We start from the raw sequence: 19,676 nt of genomic DNA, 5'->3' as shown, positions 1-19,676 counted from the left end.
GGAGACTCCAAGAACCTTCCAATGGAACCATGCCCATGCCATTACCCAGGGCAGGGATCCCCCTGCATGACAGGTCTGATGTCCTGGATCTCTCCATCCAACAGCCCTCCCCCATCCGCATGGGCAGTGGTTCTGGCTGGCAGAAAGTTTCCCAGCACTGAAATAATATAACATGACGTCTGTCTACACGTCCTGCCCAGGCGTACCTGGTCCAGTCACATCATAGCCGCGTCCGTCGCTCCTCGAGCATGCTCCCTTTATGCCTGTCTCCTCTTGGAGAATTTTAAATGAGGTTAATCCAGGAGATAAACATTGCACCTCGATGAAGAACTGAGGTGCAGAGAAGTAGAGAAACTTGCCTTTAGGTCACCAACTTGGATGACAGGGTGGGGCTTGGAGCCGAGGCTGGTTTCTGAGCCTGCCTTTCTAGCCTTCACCCTGCCAGTACAGTTGAACTTTCATCTTTAAGGCCCAAGCCTGTCTTGTGTTTGAGTCCAGCTGTCCGTTTTGGCTGAAGCAGCCCAGCCATTGTCACCATTTCTAAGATCCTAGGTGTCCTGTTAAAGTGAGATTGTAAAAGCACAGCCCAGTGGGTCAGATAATCCTGACAAAGATGTACCACACAAGGGCTGCTGTTTCTCCTTCTAATTGCACCCCTTCAAGACTTTGTTCTTAGCCACTGCACCTCTAGATTGAGCCTGTGGTCATCTTAGACCCCAAGATCTTTTTTTTTTTTTTTTTTAAATGGAACTCTGCCTAGCCAGAGTGCCTTTATCTTGTATCCAATCAATGGGTTGTTTGACTCCAAATATAGGACATTTCACACTGTTAGATTTCATCTGTGTGGCCTTAGCATGTGTTCTAGCCTGCCAAGATAGAGTCTGGACCGCTGTGGAGTTAATCTTTTCCGACTTTGTCAGATACAAATTAGGTCGTCATCCTTTCTCAAATCTCCTCCGTGCCATTGATGAAAATGTTGGCTGAAACAAGATGGATCCTATGCCTCTTTTCCAGAGAAAGATCTCCCACCTGGTAATAAGAACCTGTCCTCTTGAAATACCAGCACTGTAATTTTTTTAATTTATTTTTTATTTTTTTGTTCAGTGGGGCCTGAACTCTGGGCCTGGGCGCTGTCCCTCAGCTCTTCAGCTCAAGGCTAGTGCTCTACCGCTTGAGCCACAGCACCACTTCTGGTTTTCTGGTGGTTAATTGAAGAGTCTCACGACTTGCCTGCCCAGGCTGGCTTTGAACCACGATCTTCAGATCTCAGCCTCCTGAGTAGCTAGGATTACACACCTGGCCAACACTAGTTTTTGATTTAATAACTCTCAATGAATCCTGCCTTGAATGTTTGAAAGTATTATGGGCAAAGCACCAGACACTGAGGGAGGGACCTTGAGGTATTCAAGTCAAAAGCCTTGCTTTCCCAGAGCTCCAGCTGCAGGTGAACATGTCTTGTGCGTGCATGCACACACACACACACACACACACACACACACACACACACACACACACACACACTGTATTAGACAGCCTGAGTTCATGAGTCCATTTTCAGACCATGCTAGTAATCTTGGCATTTTCCCAATGTTCATCCAATGAAGAGGCATAGAGCCTGACTATGCATGTGCCAACCATGAATCGCTTTCCTTTTTCCTACCTCCATCTCCTTTCCCGACTCCAGCCCACTGTGCTTCCTAGATCTTAAAAATGTCCTAAACCCTATCCTGAGGAAGGTGGGTTTGAGACCTGGGTCTTCTACATCCTCATGATTGGCACCTTGTGTATAAACTCTCCTCTGCCATACTTGCTAGCCATACTGCATGGCAAAGCTGGCCTTGCTGGGTAGCGCCTTGAGTTGCAATGGGACTGGGTGTAGGGTGATACTGGGGAAAGCAGATTGTTTCCTTATTCAGCCAAGTGAGGTTTTACCCATGGCTCACTCCATGACTTCGTTGAGGAACGGTGAAGTCTGGTCGTGGCTATTTTCTTATTTTTTTGATCATCTGTGTTGCTGCTCCTCTGACCTCTATGGGCACTTGGTCTCCATCTTGGGCTGTCTCTCCCCCCCCACCCTGTTCAACCCCCCACCCCCACCCCGCAGGCCATGGCAGACCACATCTGGTCCAGAAAGGAACCTTGATGGGGATACTTGACAATAATTTCCCCCCCAGCTCTGAAACCTCAGCTGGGAGTTAGCGTGCTGTAATTCATGCCAAAGGTTGCTCTTTGCAATTTCTCTTTTTCCCCCTTCTCCCCCTGCTTCCCTCCCCCAGTGGGAGAGGAAAAGCAGCTATGCTTATAGAAAGATTGATTAGTTAAGCAAGTCAATTATATCTCTTGCCGAGAGCAACTGTATATTAAGTAATGCAGCAAAAATGATTGTCTGCACAGATCCATTTTGTCGAACAGCTGTTCCAGAGGCCCGGAAAGAGAAGACGAAGGTTAAAATCCCGTAATAGTCTTCGCTCCCCATCTCACCCCACCCCATCATGTCTGGCCCTCTGGGGGCTCCATTTATTATGAGATGGAATAAGGTTGGATAATTGAGCATGCTAGCGGCCTGCTCCATTTTGTAGGAAAAGTCCCCGCCATGCCATGGGCTCCTGGGCCTCCATCGGTGTTGGTTGTGCTGCCCTCCTGCCACGGGGGAGTGAGCTGATGCCTGCTCACAGGTGGGTACTGCCAGCCTGCCAGCTCTCATTCTACGGAAATGGGTGTGGAGCGATATCTGGATGCAGTCTGGAGATCTGGGTTCAAGTTCAATAGCTGGGCACCTAAGCTTTGCTAAATCTTTCATTCATTTGGTATCCCGGTGCCGTTGTTTAGTAGATGGGAGATAATGCATATGGATGAAACAGAGGCTTTATAATTGTAGGAGAAAATAAGGAATTAGTGCTGCGTGTTACTAAACTAGGTGGAGTGGAGGGGATGGCAGAGGGGAAGTTGGTGTATTATCTACTAGGTAAAGGCAGGGCCTCCAGCTGGCTCAGCCAGAAGTACTAAAAAGAAAAAGGGGGCCAGATGTTCCCACCCCCCTTCTTCATGCCTGGAGCAAATGTGTGGGTTTGCTTCTCCCAGCGTCGGTCCCCTCTCTCCCTAGGTGACACGCACTGATTTGTGTTTATAAACTTTCTACTCTGTAAAGACTGTCTTGGGACTCATTACAGCCCAGTGTTCTTTGCATATGAAGTACGATTTATGGGTCTCTTCCTCCATCCCAAAGTCCATGGCAGTGGAAGTCGCTGTCTCTCCACCCCCACCCCCATAGACCCTCAGGTTGCTGCCTGGTGGGGCAGAGGGCAGGCATCTGGGACATTTGCTTTGTCTATTCTGTGGTATTCATAAAATGATTGAGAGTATGTGTTGATGACACATTTCTTCCTCCGCCTATATTTGGGAAAGACCCAGCCCAATGGAGATGTTTGAAGTTTTCTTCTAGGTAAACCCTCTACTCTTATCACAGGGCAGCTACCTCTTTTCTCGGTACTCCGAGGTACAACAGAGGATGTGTGTTCTTCTGCCTGGAGTTCTGTCATTGTCCCTTCATGGTTCTGGGAGAGGTCTCTCCTCGAAGATGGTTTTTGGAGTTCAGAGAGGAGGTGTTTTGGTGTCTCAGCAGGCCCATACTACCAGAGACCTTGTAGGGCTCCCTCCCATCAGATGGCTCATCTCCTTAATGGGAAACTGAGGTCCAGAGAGGGGTAAATCCTGGGAGATGTGGGCTAGAAGCCAGTAGAACCCATTTTCAGAGTCCCGGCCAAGCTTCTTCTTCCAGCGGCCTACCATTCTGATCTTTTTTTTTCAAGAGTGGGTTTCCATAAGGAGAAGGCCAGGAGAGGCTGCTGTGAGGTTCCATCCCTGAGCCCGGGGCGGGGAGGAGTGTCAAGTGCTATCCCCAGCTAGGACCCAGCAGTGTTCTGAGTGGAGATGCTGGTCTCCAGGGCAGCTGCCTTTCCCCAAGGCTGGTGTATCCTTAGTGTCCAGGGCCAGGGCTCAAATCCAGGTCAATCTGATGGCCTAGGCTCTTTCATTCTTGGCCCTCAGGGTCCAGGCAGCCTGGCTCGCATGATTTCTGAACCATTTCACAGTTTCCTTTTCCAGTCCTCAGGCGGTGTGGGGGCACTTAGCATAGAAATGACTGTCTCCCCCGCCTGCTTCCCTCTCCCAGGTCCATGAATAGGAATCGGTAGTGTGCACAGTGGGGGTGCTGCCCATGGTGACCCACATGGGCACCCAGCCTTGGAAGTGTGCCTCTGCTGGCAGGGGCTCTGCTAGAGTCCTTAGAGCCAAGGTGTCTACAGCCAGAAGCTGCAATCCCTCTGCCAGCCTCCCGCCCGGCCATCCCCATCTTCAGTAGAAGCTGATGTGGCCTCGTCTGACAGGGAGCAAGCAGGTCCTGGCTTCCCTTGAACCTGTGACACCCTGAACAGATGTTCATTCTCAACAAGACCAAGTTGAGTGGGGTATGGGGTACAAGCCCTGGTGCTTCCTTTTCCCCTCATGTCTTTCTGTACCAGGAAACAAACCAACTCATTGGCCCATCAATCATGTTAGAGATGCTCTTTCTACCACCCAGCTTCTTGTCCCCTGGAGCATCATCTCTCATTAGAATGAAAGGGGGATGTTTCCAGTGTTATGTCCCATTTTCCCCCTCTGGGCAATGAGGAAATAAAGGTCACCAACTAAGAAGGCAAAATGAAGGTAAGTACAGACTTTCCTACCAAGAAACCATGTCGAAAGCAGCAGAGAGACCCAGGCTTGGGCTTGCAGCCCAGTGGTAGCCTTGGATGAGTTTGCCACAAATCTCAAGACCCCTAGGTACAAAATATACACACTGGATTTTGAGGCTGAAGTATGAAAGGAATGGTGCATCGTATCCTGTTGATGTTTTTATGTTTTATTACCTGGTAAAAACAATCCTGTTTTGGATGATTCCAATAATAAGCTCAATAAAACATTGAGTTCCCTTTGTAAGATTGGATATGAGAAAATTTAATATCAACCGCATGGTTCATGTATGTGGCTTGCATTATAACTTCAGTTCAACAGGATTGTTTTAGAGAATATCTTAGTTTTGGCCCTTGAATCAACCCTCAATTAGAAGCGAGAGTGAGGTCAGTTCAGCAAGAGGGTGTTATAATTATATATACATACACACCCAGCAGCAGATCATCTAAACACATGAAGCTAGTATTAACGAATCTAAAGGAAAAGTTCCATTGCAATCCAGTAATACTAGGGGATGTGAACACTCCACTCAGAGCCATGAACGGTTCATTCAGACAGAAAACCCACAGAGAAACATTAGAGTTAAATTCCTCTCCACTCTACACCAAATAGACCTGGCAGACATTTACAGAGCATTTCATCCAGAAGCTATGGAATGAATATCCTTTTGAAATCTGGCACAAGTTTTAAGAAAAAAAGACCTACATAAATGAAATGAGAGACAAAAAAAAAAAAAATGAGCCTTCTAATTAGTACCACAGAAATACAAAGGATCATGAGAAATTATTAGGGACAACTATATTCTAACTAATTGAAAATCCTTGAGGAAGCAGATAAATTCCTGAACATATACAATCAACCAAGATCAAATGAACCAGGAAGAAATGGGAAATAGGAACCAATCAATAAAATAAAAATTCTGATAAGGGGCTGGGAAGGTGGCTCAGTGGTAGAGCGCTTGCCTTGCATGCTTGAGGCCCTGGGTTCGATTCCTCAGCACCACATAAGCAAAAAGAAAAAAGCCGGAAGTGGCGCTGTGGCTCAAGTTGTAGAGCACTAGCCTTGAGAGGAAGAGCTGAGGGACAGAGCCCAGGCCCAGAGTTTAAGCCCCACGACCGGACCCCCCCAAAAAAAATTCTGATAAAAATTCTGCCCACAAAGAGATGGAATGGCTTCACTGTTGAATTCTACCACATTTTCAAAGAAACTGACATCAGTTATTCTCAAACTATTCCAAAAACTTGAGAGAAGGTGAAATTGTTCCATGAGGCTTATCAGTACTATGATTCCAAAACTTTAAGATAAGAACATAAGAAAAGACTATAGGGCAATGTCTCTGATGAGCAAAAGTTGCAAAATTCCTCAACAAAACATTAGCAAATAAAATACTTGAGCATACCTGGAAGATTACATACCACAGTCAAGTAGAATTTATCTCAGCGGTTCAAGGATCATTCAGCACCCATCAATCAGTAATCAAGAGAGAGCCATATTAACAGAATGAAGGACAGAAATCATAGAATTAGTGTGTGTGTGTATGTGTGTGTGTGTGTGTGTGTGTGTGTGCGCGTGCGCGCGCGCCAGTAATAGAGCTTGAACTCAGGGCCTTGTGCTCTTGCTCACTTTCTTTGCTCAAGGCTGATGTTCTATTATTTGAGCCACACCTCCTCTTCTGGCTATTTGCTGATTAATTGGAGATCAGAATCTCTCAGGTTTATCTCCCTGAGATGGCTTCATACCACTGTTCTCAGATCTCAGCCTCTTGAGTAGCTAGGATTGCTGGTATGAGCTACCAGTATCTGGATTATTTGATCTATTAATAACTATAGAAAAGTCATTCAATAAAACTCAACATCCCTTCATGATTTAAAAAAAGCCAACCCCCAACAAATAAGGTATAGAAGAAATATGTCTCGCTCAACATAGGACCTGTACAATACACTTCCCATCATCTTGAATGGGGAAACATTGAAAGCTTTTCCTTTCAAATCTAGAGGAAGACAAGGAGTTTTGCCTTTACGACTCTTACATGACACAAAACCACAAGTTCTAGCCAGAATAGTTAGGCAAGATCTGGAAAGACTGGAATCAAATTGTCCCTGTTTGCAGATGGTATAACCATACATAACAGTCTACAAATGCTGTTAGAATGATAAACAAAATAAGTAAGAGGGTAGGATACAAATCAACCTAAAAAATAGAATTTCTATATGCTAATGGAAAACTATCTGAAAAAGAGGTAAAGAAAGCAATCTTATTTGCAGTAGCTAACAAAATACACCTAGGGATAAACTTAGCAAGAATGCAAAATATATCTATAATGAAAACTATGAGACATTGTTGAAGGAATTGAGGAGGAAGGATGCACCCATACAGACCCAGACATAGACACAGACACACACACAGACACACACACACACAGACACACACACACACACACAGACACACAGACACGACACACAGACACACAGACACACACACACAGAAATGGGAAGGTGTCTTCAGCCCATAGATTGGTAAAATTAATATTATTAATGTGATTCATCATGCCCAATGCATTCTACAGATTCAGTGTAATCCTTATCACAATACCAGTGAAATTCTTCACAGAAATATAATCTTAAAATTAGTGCAGAAACACAAAATAATTGAATGGCCAAATTACTCTAATTTTTTAAAAAAACTAACCTGACTTTAAAATATATTGCCAAATGATCACAACCCAAACAGCATGGTAAGAGCATAAAAAAGCAGTGCCATTTTTTTATAATGATATTTTACTTATAAGGAACTAAATAAATAAATCCATTTATTTATAGCTAATTGACTTGTGCAAAGACACCATGAATATATATTGAGGAAAAGACAGTCTCTTCTACAAATGGTGCCAGAAAAACTGGATATTCATATACAGAACAATGAAACTAAGCCTCTATATCTCATCATATAAAAAATTAACTTACAATAGCCTAAATGCTAAAACATAAGGTCCCCAGATATGAACCGACTAGAAGAAAACATAGGAGAAATAGTACAACATAGAATATTTTTTTTGATGTGGCTTCAAAAACACAGGTTACGTGAGCAGAAAATAGGCAAATAGAATCGCCTCAAACTAAAAGGCATCTGTACACCAAAGAGAATTATCCGTAGAATGCAAAAAGCCAACCTGCAGAATGGGAGAGACTAGGGGCCATTTTGTTAGTAAGTCAGGCACAAAAAGACAAATACCACCTGTTCTCACTGGAAGTTACAGTTGTTGACTGTAGCCCAGTGGGGTGACTCCAGCTAACCAGAATTTATTGTGCATTTCAAATGAGCAGAGGAGAGGATTTTGAATGTTTTCACCACAAAGAAAGGATGTATGTATGTGCTAATTACCTCATTTGATCATTACACGTGTTGTATGTATATCAAAATATCACCCCATTTCTAACAAATATGTACAATAATTATGTGCCAATTAAAGAACAAACAAGCAAACAAAACCTCAAAATGCAACATAAATTTTCAGCTAATGGCCCGTGATCCTTGTAAAGAAGCGTGACAGTCTCTCTCCACTCAGATGCTTCCTCAGCTGCTCTCTTAATTCTTCTTCCCCAATAACCCTTTCAAAAAGAAATTCAGGTATTGGACCTGTATTTGAAATTGGGTGGATATTCAGCCGGTGGTGATTTCATCCACTAAACGCAAGACGTTTTGAAAAGGCTGTAGCGTCTTTCGAGTATCAGGGCCTGTTAGTCACAAAGTCAATTTGAGGCATGGTTATAATCAGGTGAAAGGTCCACTTGGCTTAGGTGAAGAGCAGACAGAAGCCAGGATGAGAGCTGAAGAGGAAAAGTCTGAGCTGGGATCTGTGACCCAGTGTGGATTCGTTCAAGGGCCCCTAGCTCTGGACAGAATTCCACAGCTACTGCTTCTCCAGGGCAGGCAAGAAGGTGCTCCTCTGTTTCACCCCTGCCTCAATTCAATACCTTACTTCTGGTTTGATGGGGCAGGAAAATGTATGTGTGTGCCTTGATTCCCCATGGTAGAGATGGATTTGTTGGCCATTTAGAGAAGGGACAAGTATTGGGTGTCTTATCTTCTGAGCAGATGGATCTACTGGGCTTGGGCTTTTTCAACATTGGTGGGAGGCTGCAATCCCATGAGCAATTTCTTTTCTTCATAGCCCTGCTCCTATCAAATAGACTTCTAACCAATACTTGGGTCCCACAGGATCTTTAACGTGGAGATATGTGTGTGTGTGTGTGTGTGTATATGTGTGTGTGTGTGTGTGTGTGTGTGTGTGTGTGTGTGTGTGTGTACATACATATGCATGCTAGTTACTTTGGGCATTAGAGAAAGCATTCTCTAGTAATTCAGCCTTCAGTGACTGTGTACTGACTGTGCATAGCTTTGCTATGGGTAATATTTGCCATGCACAGGTTCGATGCTCATGAAAGAATGCTTATTTGTTTTTTTTCCCACATTTTATTATCCTAGCACACATAGGTGGAAGAAAGAATGTAATGTATCCCTACAGACCAACACTCAGCTTCAACAATTACCAACAGATGGCCATAAAAATAAATCTATACTCCTTACTTCTCCCTACTCCCTGCTAGACATTATACTATTTCATCTGTAAATGCTTCAATCATGAATTTCCAAGAGATAAGTACTCTTTTCTTCTTTAAACAACCATGATACCACTTTAGCATCTACAAAGGAGATCTTTATTTAAAGCATTATTATTTGTAGCTTTTATGAAAGTAACACATTCTCGTTGAAAACATCCTGACATTACTTACAGGTATAAAGAAAATAAATCATAAATCATAAATCATAAATCAGCTCTGAGATAATGACTGTTTGCATTTTGTTGGTTATATATAATACATTTAGTATATGTTTCTTTGTCCAAGTTTACATATATGACATGCTAGAGATGATATTTCTTATTTTGTTTCATATTATTATTATTATTTTGTTGGTAGTGGGGCCTGAACTCTGGGCCTGGGCGCTGTCCCTCAGCTCTTCAGCTCAAGGCTAGCGCCCTGCCACTTGAGCCACAGCGCCACTTCTGGCTTTTTTCTGCTTATGTGGTACTTAGGACTTAAACCCAGGGCCTCATACCACTGAGCCACCTTCCCAGCCCCTCACTTTATTATTTTTTTGATAAAATACCAGACATTAGTAGGTACAGAATTTCAATTTCTGGTTGATGTCATCTTCTTCCAGTTAAGATGAATTATACAAGTAGAATAGGGGCAGGTTACTTGTATTTGAGGCTGGAATGGTCTCTGTGAAGGTTAATATAATCCTATACTCACTTTAGCTCTTTGGGTTTCATTAACAGTTAGTAGATCTCAAGTGAATACCTACAGGTTTTAACCTCTCTGTGGCTCTCTTCAATTGTTGACTTCCCAGTACTTTAAGAGTGCTCAAAGTTGTGGCTGTGGACATTTCCTGCCCTCAGAGCCACTTTTCCGTGAGGCTTCTTTGTTTCTGAATTGATGAGTTGTAGATCCCATAGGCCTTGGGAGAGATGGCTGTGGAGTATTGGACTCATTTCTTTGACTGTTTCTTCTCTCCATATTTCTGCTCCTTCTATCCTGCCTGCCTTGGTGGCTTTGAACTCTTGCTTACATTTTCTGAGGCTTATGTGACCATCCACAGCTCTGCTTGGCTTTACAACAGCCTGAGCTGTTGTTTATATTTGTCTTTTTGGCTTCTGAGCTGTTGTATGATTCAGTGAACACATTGAGAAGGAAGCAATCATGAATGTAGGGTGCTTTTTAATTCATTTTGCTTACTTTTTTTTCCGTGTGTGTATGTGTGTGTGTGTGTGTGTGAAGAGAGAGAGAGAGAGAGAGAGAGAGAGAGAGAGAGAGAGAGAGAGAGAGAGAGAGATCCTGGGGTTTCATCTCATGGTCTTAGTGATGCTAGATTGGTACTGCTACTTGATCCACACTCCCAACCCTTTCTACTTTTGTTATTATTATTATTATTTTAGGTAAGGTCTCATGTTTTTACCCAGACCCATGATTCCCCTTCTTAGGTCTTCTCTGTAGCTGGAATTACAGGTTCATGTGACCACATCCAGCTTTCCTGGTTGAGTGTGCTGGTTTGAAACTATAATCTGTGCTTCCTAAGTAACTGGAGTTATAGGCATGAGCCACTATACCTAGTTCTTTTGGCTCACAAGTAGTGGTTGCTTTGGTAGCTTTCTGATTATTAGCAGACAGGAATGGAAATCTTATAACCCTGTTTATGAAAGAATCTTGTAACTGCAACTCTGTGTTAGACCTGCAGGTTAGGAGAAAAGGGATCAAATAAATGGGAAGGGGAGGAGGATTTGGAAGGGATTCAGGTACTGGACATCCAAAAGGTTTAGCACTGCCACCATTAACCTTGTTCCTCAGACCAATAATTTTATTCGGCCTTGTCAGGTTGGAAGGAATCTGGATGCTCTTTTCAGATGTCTATAGGACTGTACTGTAGCTTTGGCAATGATGGGGAGGGGCACAGGGAAAAAAGACCATGGTATCAAGAGAACCTGAAAGGAAATTGATTTTGGCTTGATAAAAAGGAAGCATTTCTCTAGGTGCTGGAGGCTCATGCCTGTAATCCTAGCTACTCAGGAGGCTGAGATCTGAGGATCACAGTTTAAAGCTAGCCCAGGCAAGAAAGTCTATGAAGCTCTTAGCTCCATTCACCATTAACACATTAGGATGTGGTGCTGTGGCTCAAGTGGTACAGCAATCACTAGCCTTGAGAAAACAAACAAACAAACAAAAGCAACAAAAAAAAACCCTCAGAGATAGTGACCACTTTTTGAGTTCAAGCCCCAGGACTGCCATACTCACAAAATAAATAAATAAAAGGAAGTATTTTTAACAAAGATAGGTTGGAATAAGGATCAGGAGAGATAATGTATTTTTCATTTATGAAGTCTCTCAGCCATGGTCCATTTGGGGGTGAATTGCTACCTAGGACATTAACATTCTGAATAGGAGATGGTATCAGGCCTGGTATATTCCTAGTTGCAGTAGGTTAGGAGCTTAAGAAACAGGTGATCAGTAAAGTTGCATACGAGGCTGAGGTTCTATTACCTTTGACATGAGGAAGTCAGTTTGGTGTGGTATAAGGTGCACAAGGGTTGGGATGGCATGTTCAGGAGGAGGAAACAGGAAAACACTATCTTTTCTATTCATTCTTCTCATTCCTCCCTCCTTCCCCAAGCTTCTGCCAGCCTTACAAGTCCTTGTGACACTCATACAATACGCTGAGTTCCAGCCAGAGCAGAGCGTTGGGACCTAGGGGATGGATGGATGGAGGGATGGAGGATGAATGCATAAATAGATAGATGGATGGATGGGTGGGTGGGTGGATGGAGGGATGGATGATGAATGGAGGGGTGGGCGGATGGAGGGAGGGATGGAGGATGGATGGATGAATAGAGGGGTGGAGGATGGATGGGTGGGTGGATAAATGGATGGGTGAGCAGATGAGGGATAGATGCGTGGGTGGATGAATGGGTTAATGGAAGGATGGAGGGATGGAGGATGGATGGGTGGATGAGTGGGTGGATGGATGGATGGGTGGGTTGGTGGATGGATGGATGGATGGAGGGATGGATGGGTGGACGGGTGGGTAGATGGATGGGTGGACGGGTGGGTAGATGGATGGGTGCATGGGTGGGTGGGTAGGTGGATGGATGGATGGAGGGATGGAGATGGTATGAGTCTTCCTCCATGGTGGTGGGTGCTTTCTCTGTTCCATGCGCACTGGAGGGCGTCTACCTGCGTGGCTGCAGGTGCAGTCTTGGAGCCCTGTGGAGTGAGGCCAGCCAGGAGGTGGTGACCAGGCTGATCTTCACCTTCCTTTTTTTCGTAACACTTTTTTCAGCCTGGGCTGCTGCTGTTCCCTTGAGATGCAGGTTGGAGCTATCTCATCTCTGCCCTGCCTGGGGAGCTCAGGGGAGGCCCCCCTTCCTCCCCCGTCCTCCCGTCCCCAGGCAGTGCTGAGAGGATGGCTCTCACCAGCGGATCCTACAAATGGTGCTACTAAATATTTCATTCGGGCTTAACAACTCAATCTGCCTGCCATTATCCTGAGGGCCCCCCCCCCCCCCCAGCCCCTTTCTGATTAACAAAGTAGCCAGCCGGGAAGACCTGCCGAAGCCATCATTGAAGGCTGTGTTAGCCGCTGCTCAGGGCGGGCTCGGCAGAGACACGGCATTAAGCAGGAATCATCGATTGTAGCATTAGCTGGCTTTTTACATTCCCAGGCAGACAATGCAAGTACCTTCAATTATCTTCAAAGCAACTGAAGGGAAGGAAATTGGTCTTAGATGTGGTAAATAGACTCCACAAAGTCCGCTGAAGCATGCAAAGATGTGCACACCAGGGACACAAAGGCCTAGCCAACAAGCCCAGGCTTGGGCTGTTTGGAATTCAGACAGCCATGGAAGGGGCCCACGACCGGAGAACGCAAGAAGCCTCCGGTCTCCAGTGCCAGGGCCGCTGCAGGAAGTGGAGAGTCAAAGCGGCACTGAGCTTGGCAGCAGAGAGGCTGAGGTTTCAGTGTTGGTTCTACTAAGTAAGCAGACCTCTCTGAGCCTCCTTTTCCTTATTAGTGGAATGGGATTAATAATGTCTACTTCAGGAGGGAATGATCCTGGCTTCAAGACTGTCTTCTGCTGGGTGGATGAGCACAGCTGTATGTCCTCCATGCATCTGGCATTTGTCTCTGTCCCAGGGTGGGTCATGCTGTGTTGGTTGTTGGCTTCCATTTTCTGTACTTCCCATTCATTTTTGTTTTCAGGGTGATGCATCATGACTCCAGGAAGAAGCTGGTAAAAGCCACTAACTCAGAAGTGTACAAATACTAGATGTGGTGGTGCATGCCTATAATCACAACACTTGGGAGGCAGAGGCAGGAGGATGTAGAGTTTGAGGCCAGCCCAGGCTACATAGCAAGGTTTAGGCCTTGGGTACATAGAAAATATCTGTCTCATCAGGTGCTGATGGCTCACACCTGTAGTCCTAGCTACTCAGAATGTGAGGAACATGATTGAGGGCAGCCTGAGCAGAGGAGTCAGAGAGACTCCAATTAACCAGCAATAAGCTGCCAGTGGAGACATGACTCACGGGGTGGAATGCTAGCCTAGAACAAACAAACGCCAGGCAAGAGCGTGAGACCCTGAGTTCAAGTCCCAGTACCAGCACGCAAGCAAAAGAAAGAAAATGAGAAGAGAACATCCCTGTTTTTGTAGAACAAAACAAAAAAGAAACACACACACACACACACACACACACACACACACACACACACACTCCAAGATATACTTGTGATGTCAAGGAGTTTAGTAAGAGTGGGCTAGATCTATGCCAGAGTTGAGCTCTGACCTTGCAGAACCTAGATGTTGGGCTCCTGGGGGAAGACACTGAGAATAGTTGGGTGGGAAGGCCAGAGCATTCTGGTCCAGAAGAACTGTCCCAATTCTGAGGCCAGGGAGGAAAATAGGGGTCCAGAGGCCTGCATCTGCTTGTGCCTGTCTGGTACCCCTACTGGGTTAATCTATTCAGTGAGGACATCATTATGCACAGACAATTTGCATGAGGCTGCCAAGCCTGTGATTGCAGGGTGCTCAAGGGCCTGTTGAGGAAAGCCGGCTAGAAAGTGTGCCTTCATCCCTTCCAGGCCATTGAGAGGATGCCATCTGGCCAGCTGGACCCAGACCTAGGGAACTGGGAGACTTCAGGGTGGAGTCTGAGAAAGGCACCTGGGATTGCCCACTTGGTTGACTCAGGAAATGTAGCCCATTCTATTGTGTCTTCTCTGCTCTTAATGCCTTCATTTTGGAAGGATAAAACCCCTCGTGGATGCTTTGAGGAGTTAAATAAGTATTAACAATGGTTCCTGTTGGGGCTATTTGCAGTTGAAAAAGAAAATACTGAGATGTAAAGATATCAATATTTAATTGCCCCTCAAAGTGCATTTTCCAGCAGGCAGCTGGGAGCTGGGGCTCTCTTCTGAGTGTGTATACATGCATGTGCACATGTATACACGTGTGTGTGTGTGTGTGTGTGTGTGTGCGCTCGCATGCATGCGTGCACATGCTTCACAGAGAAGTCTTAATGAACATTGTGCTCTCTTTCTATTTAACTTTGCTCTTCCTTTCAGGAAGTAGTGATGGACGAGAGATGAACTCTTCAGAACTCTTCTGTTGCCATTCCTCACCCATTAGGTAGGTCCCTTGCCATGCCACCCATTAGACAGACTATAATGCATCGTCTCCTGATAGGGGAAGTTCGTGGAGCTGATTGATGGGGTGGCCACTTGGCTCTCAGGAGCTGGGTTGTGGGAGAGGCTTACCCAGCCACAGCCCATCTCTCCTGCAAGCCTTGCAGAGTTCCTGGAACATGACAGATGCTCAATAAATCTGTGTCGAATACTTTCTGGACTCTTTAAGCATTCCCTCTAGCTTTGTGGTCATTCCTGCCCACACCGACTCCCCCAAACGCTTGGCAGCTTCCCAGTAAAAGATGCATTCATCCCAAGGGAAGCCAAGGTACTCAGAGTATTAGTCCAGCCATGGGCCTGGCTGAAAAGATGGAGCAGGGAGGGGCTGGGCCTAGAGCGGGGAGTCCCTGATCCTACTTCAGGTAATACTGTTGTGGGGTGTGGATCAGACTGTCGAGGGAGCTTTGGGTCCCTCTATGATGGGATTTGTGGGAACCCAGGCTGGGAGCCTTTGGGGAAAATAAAGTGAAAGGGCAAGATGTCTTCTTGTTGACTTTTAACATGGAATCATCCTCTATCTAAGACCCAGTCTTAATCTACTGGGCTGTTACAACCAAATGCCATGGACTGTGTAACTTAGAAAAACAGGAAATTATTCCTCATATTTCCTGCAGCTGAGATGCTGCAGGTTCAGTGTCTGATGAGTGCCCAGCCTCTGCTTCCAAGGGGGAGCCTTGTTGGGCCTTTTCTAGAGAGGACTAACCCTGTGTTCTCACATAACTGAAGGGAAGGAAGAGAGAGAAGAGAGGCGAGCTCAGTCCTCTGGCCCTTTCATAAGGATCCTCATGTCATCCATGGGATTTGCCCGCATAACTTCATTACCTTCTACACAATCCACCTCTAATACTATTACATAGAGGGTTAAGTTGTAATATGAATTTTGGGAGACAGTCAGACCACAGCAGGCCCCATCTAATAAGACGTCTGAAAAAGACATGGGTCAAGGGCCTTCAGAATTTGTATATGGCATCAGTGAAGAGTAAAGCAACGTGAAGAATAAAAGCGGAAAATCATAATTGGCCAGCTGTGATTTTGTTAAGCTGAGATCCTGAGCAGTTTTTGTTGTTGTTGTTTGTTTGTCTCCTTTAGAGAATTCCTGAGATTCCAGAGTGATAGGAGGTAGGTCTAGGGAAGAAGGTAGAACATGGTACCACCCTGTATGTGGGTGCAGATTCCGAATCTGAGGTAAGATGAAGCAAAATACAACTGACCCCTCCTCTCCAGGTGAGCATCTCCCAGAATGTCCAGAAGGAAGCAACTAGAGTTTGTTTTTCAGAAAGGATAAAGACTGTTGAGAAGCTCAGATTCTGTTAGCTGCAAGGCCTGGAAACAGGAAGGAAGGTAGAAGAGCTATTAGGTGGAGGGAAGACCACCCCACCCATCTCTAAGTAGTGCTACCTACAGTGCATGAAGAGCTGCCCCCACCCCCACCCCAACTTGTGCTGTAAAAGACTTCAATTACACAGAATTGAGCAGAGCTCCCTGGAGTTGGGCTACATGGAGGCCCTGGGTGGATGACCGACAATAAGGCTAAGAAGCCATTGAGATGAATTCCAGCTTCTCAGGACAAATCAACACCAGGACCCCTTCTATGTCTGACTAGAAGACTTAGCAAATTTTTGCCGGTTGACACTTCACGGTTGGCAGTGATGATAAAGCCGCTCATGGCAGTGAGAAGGGGGTCTTGGGTCAGTGGTCCTTAATTCTCAATCTCTATTGCATCTCTCGACTCTTAGATTATGTTAAAAAGCCACGGGTCCTCCTCCTACGCAGAATGCATGTAATTGCATAGATGTACCATTTTGGTGTATTATTATAGAGCATTTATGGACCTCACGGAACCCATCAAGAGATTCCATTAATAAGATATGTGCCTCGGAAGAACATTTTTTGAGCTTTTAGGACAAAATAATCATGTTGAATTGCATTTTTCAGTTTGCAGAGCACTTTCACTGTGCACTATATTAATCTTCATGATAACCCTGTTGAGCAGGAACTCTTATATTATTACTTTTATTTACAGATAAAGAGAATGAGCCAGAGAGGGACCGTGTCAACTTCCCACAGCTCACAGCAGCAAAGTCAACACTGGAATGGAGGCCCTCCATGTGAGTGCTGAGAACCGTCACCAGACCATGTTCATCCTTCTCTCTCAGCTTCCCTCATTCTTCATGGCCGGGTAAGTCCAAGGCTTTCTTTGTCATGCTTGTGTCTGTTTTTGTCTTTGAGCTGGATGGTGGATGGAGATATAGGGAGCTGACTGAGAATGACCGGAGACTTCTTGAGATTGAAGAGGAGATCCCAAGACAGGCGGAAGCTATTTTCTGAGTTAGTGATTGCCAATGATGATCCTGAAAAAAAATCTCAGGCAGGAATCCAGGAGTGGTTGGATTCTATGACTAAAGTCCACCCACGAATCATTCAGTCAGTCAATCATACAAGCCCACTGGGAGGGAACGGTGGCTCCTAGCTCCATGCTCACGCTCTGTATCTGGTAGCAGATACAGCTCTATCCCTGAAAGGATCCTCTAAGATTTCCTTGAAAATGAACACCAGCTCTTAAGGTGGTGTGGACAGCAGTGAAATTAGAACAACTTTCCCTTTACTTTCTTTCCATAGACTTCCCAGGGCATTTAAAAAAAATAATATCATTTGCTCAATTCATTTCTAATGAATATGGATAAATTTTCTACATTATAGCTATTGATCTTCGGGCATTGATCTGAGGAAGAGAGCGTTGTCATTCATAAAATCCCCACATGCGGATTGAAAAGATTCCTTGGGGACAGAGATGGGGAGGTGTCAATAGCGAGAGATCAAAAAGCTGGAGCAAGTGAGCGAGGCCACGGAAACGTGGGAGCGGGGAGAGGTGGGAGTCATTCTGGCATCAAGCGCCACCCAAATATTCCTATTGACCTTCTCCCCACCCCCCATCCCCAAGGTAGCCCCTTCCTTTGCTTATTTTGTACATTCCTTCCTGGGCTTGCAATGCCCTTTCTCTTCCCTCGGCTTGTCTGTGTTCTACCTGGAAGGATTGGAGAAAGGAGACTTCCTGAACATGGTTGTTCTGCAGAAGCAAACCACGGGCCCACACAAGACAGGATATATAGGGATAGGGCAGGGAGGAGGTGTGGCCAATGGGCAAGTGACCTCAGAGCGTGAGCCCTCAGGTGTGGGGGCTTCTAGGGAGGGTCACGTGTTCATGGAGAGAAAACCAAGGGAAGGGACCACTTTTCCCAGGAGGACCTAACATCCTAGGCTTTTGATAAAAAGGGCACCGATTCTCTCTGGCTACTTCCTGCTGGCACGGAGTGTCGACATTAGGGGTAGAAGGTAGAGATGTTGTCTGGTCCACAACCTTGATGGTGAATGTGCCTATGTGTCTTTGGATGAAATCTGAAAGAAATCTTATGAGGCAGGGGCTGAACAATAAGAAAAGAAAAGAAAAAAGGCACGAGAAGGCCTACAAATGGCAGAAAGAAGGGCAGCCATCCATTCAGGGTGGAAAAGAGGGAAAAATGGATGACTTGGCTAGTTCCTGTCTTCTGCGTTGCGGGTGGTACTGGAGTTGGTGGATCATGTCCCTGGCTACTTCTGACAACTGGGTAGGGGAGACCATGGTGGACTGGTTAAGAATAACCAGTCAGGGATGGGGAGGTGGCTCAGGGGTAGAGTGCTTGCCTCGCATGCATGAAGCCCTGGGTTCGATTCCTCAGTACCACGTAAACAGAAAAGGCTAGAAGTGGTACTGTGGCTCAAGTGGTAGAGCACTAGAAATTGAGGATAAAGAAGCTCAGGGACAGTGCCCAAGTCCCTGAGTTTAATCTCCAGGATGCTGGGGCTGGATTGGAGTGGTTAAGGGACCAGTGGGAGGCCTTGATCATTTCCTGTGACTGGATTATAGATGTCTGGACTATAGAAATTATAGACTATCCACTACCCACATTTCCAAAGCTAGATCAAGTGCTATGCTTTCACAAAGCATAGTCTGGTCCTTTTCCTATCTAAAATGCTCAGTTATTTTGCATTCCTATGCTACTTTCTCTCCAGGTGTCAACGCTTCGTGTTCTATACACATCCTAGTCTATGACTCCCACGGAGGTGAGCACACCGCCTGTCTCTTAATTTTACGGATCCGACATCGAGTAGAGCCAGACTCCTGTTAGGACTTGTTTAATGGATGAGAAGTTCGGGATCACAGTGGCAAACATTAAAGACCAGCCTTTAAATGTTCTTCCTGCTGTTCCTGGTTGGTTTCTATAAAAGGGAAGTGTTAAGCTATACCCGTATTCCCCACCCCCCCCATAATTAGCCTTTTCTTAAGTTTCACTAGTCACATTCTTTTATAATGAAGTTGGAGTAGACTGAGAACAAGCTTTTCCTGGGAAAGTTCTCCTCCTCCTGTTAGAGCTGCCAGCCAGGTGGCTGCCAAAGTAGAGTGTCCTGCTCCCAGCAGAAGGCTGGGACAGCCTTGGCTCTCTCTTCATTCTGTGGATTCGTTGAATCCTTTCATTAATGCAAAGGCCCTGTTGTCATTGAGATCATCTCTCATTTCCCTTCTGATAGGCTTCTTCTCCCCAGCCCACCAACTCCCCTCCGCCATCCAAATCTGTTTCTTCCAGGCTTTCTTCTTCCCTGTTCTCAGTCTTCCC

The sequence above is a fragment of the Dipodomys spectabilis genome, unplaced genomic scaffold, assembly GCF_019054845.1.
Source record: "Dipodomys spectabilis isolate Male_0828 unplaced genomic scaffold, ASM1905484v1 ptg000076l, whole genome shotgun sequence".
In the NCBI taxonomy this organism is placed as follows: Eukaryota; Metazoa; Chordata; class Mammalia; order Rodentia; family Heteromyidae; genus Dipodomys; species Dipodomys spectabilis.
This window is presented reverse-complemented; position numbering follows the sequence as displayed.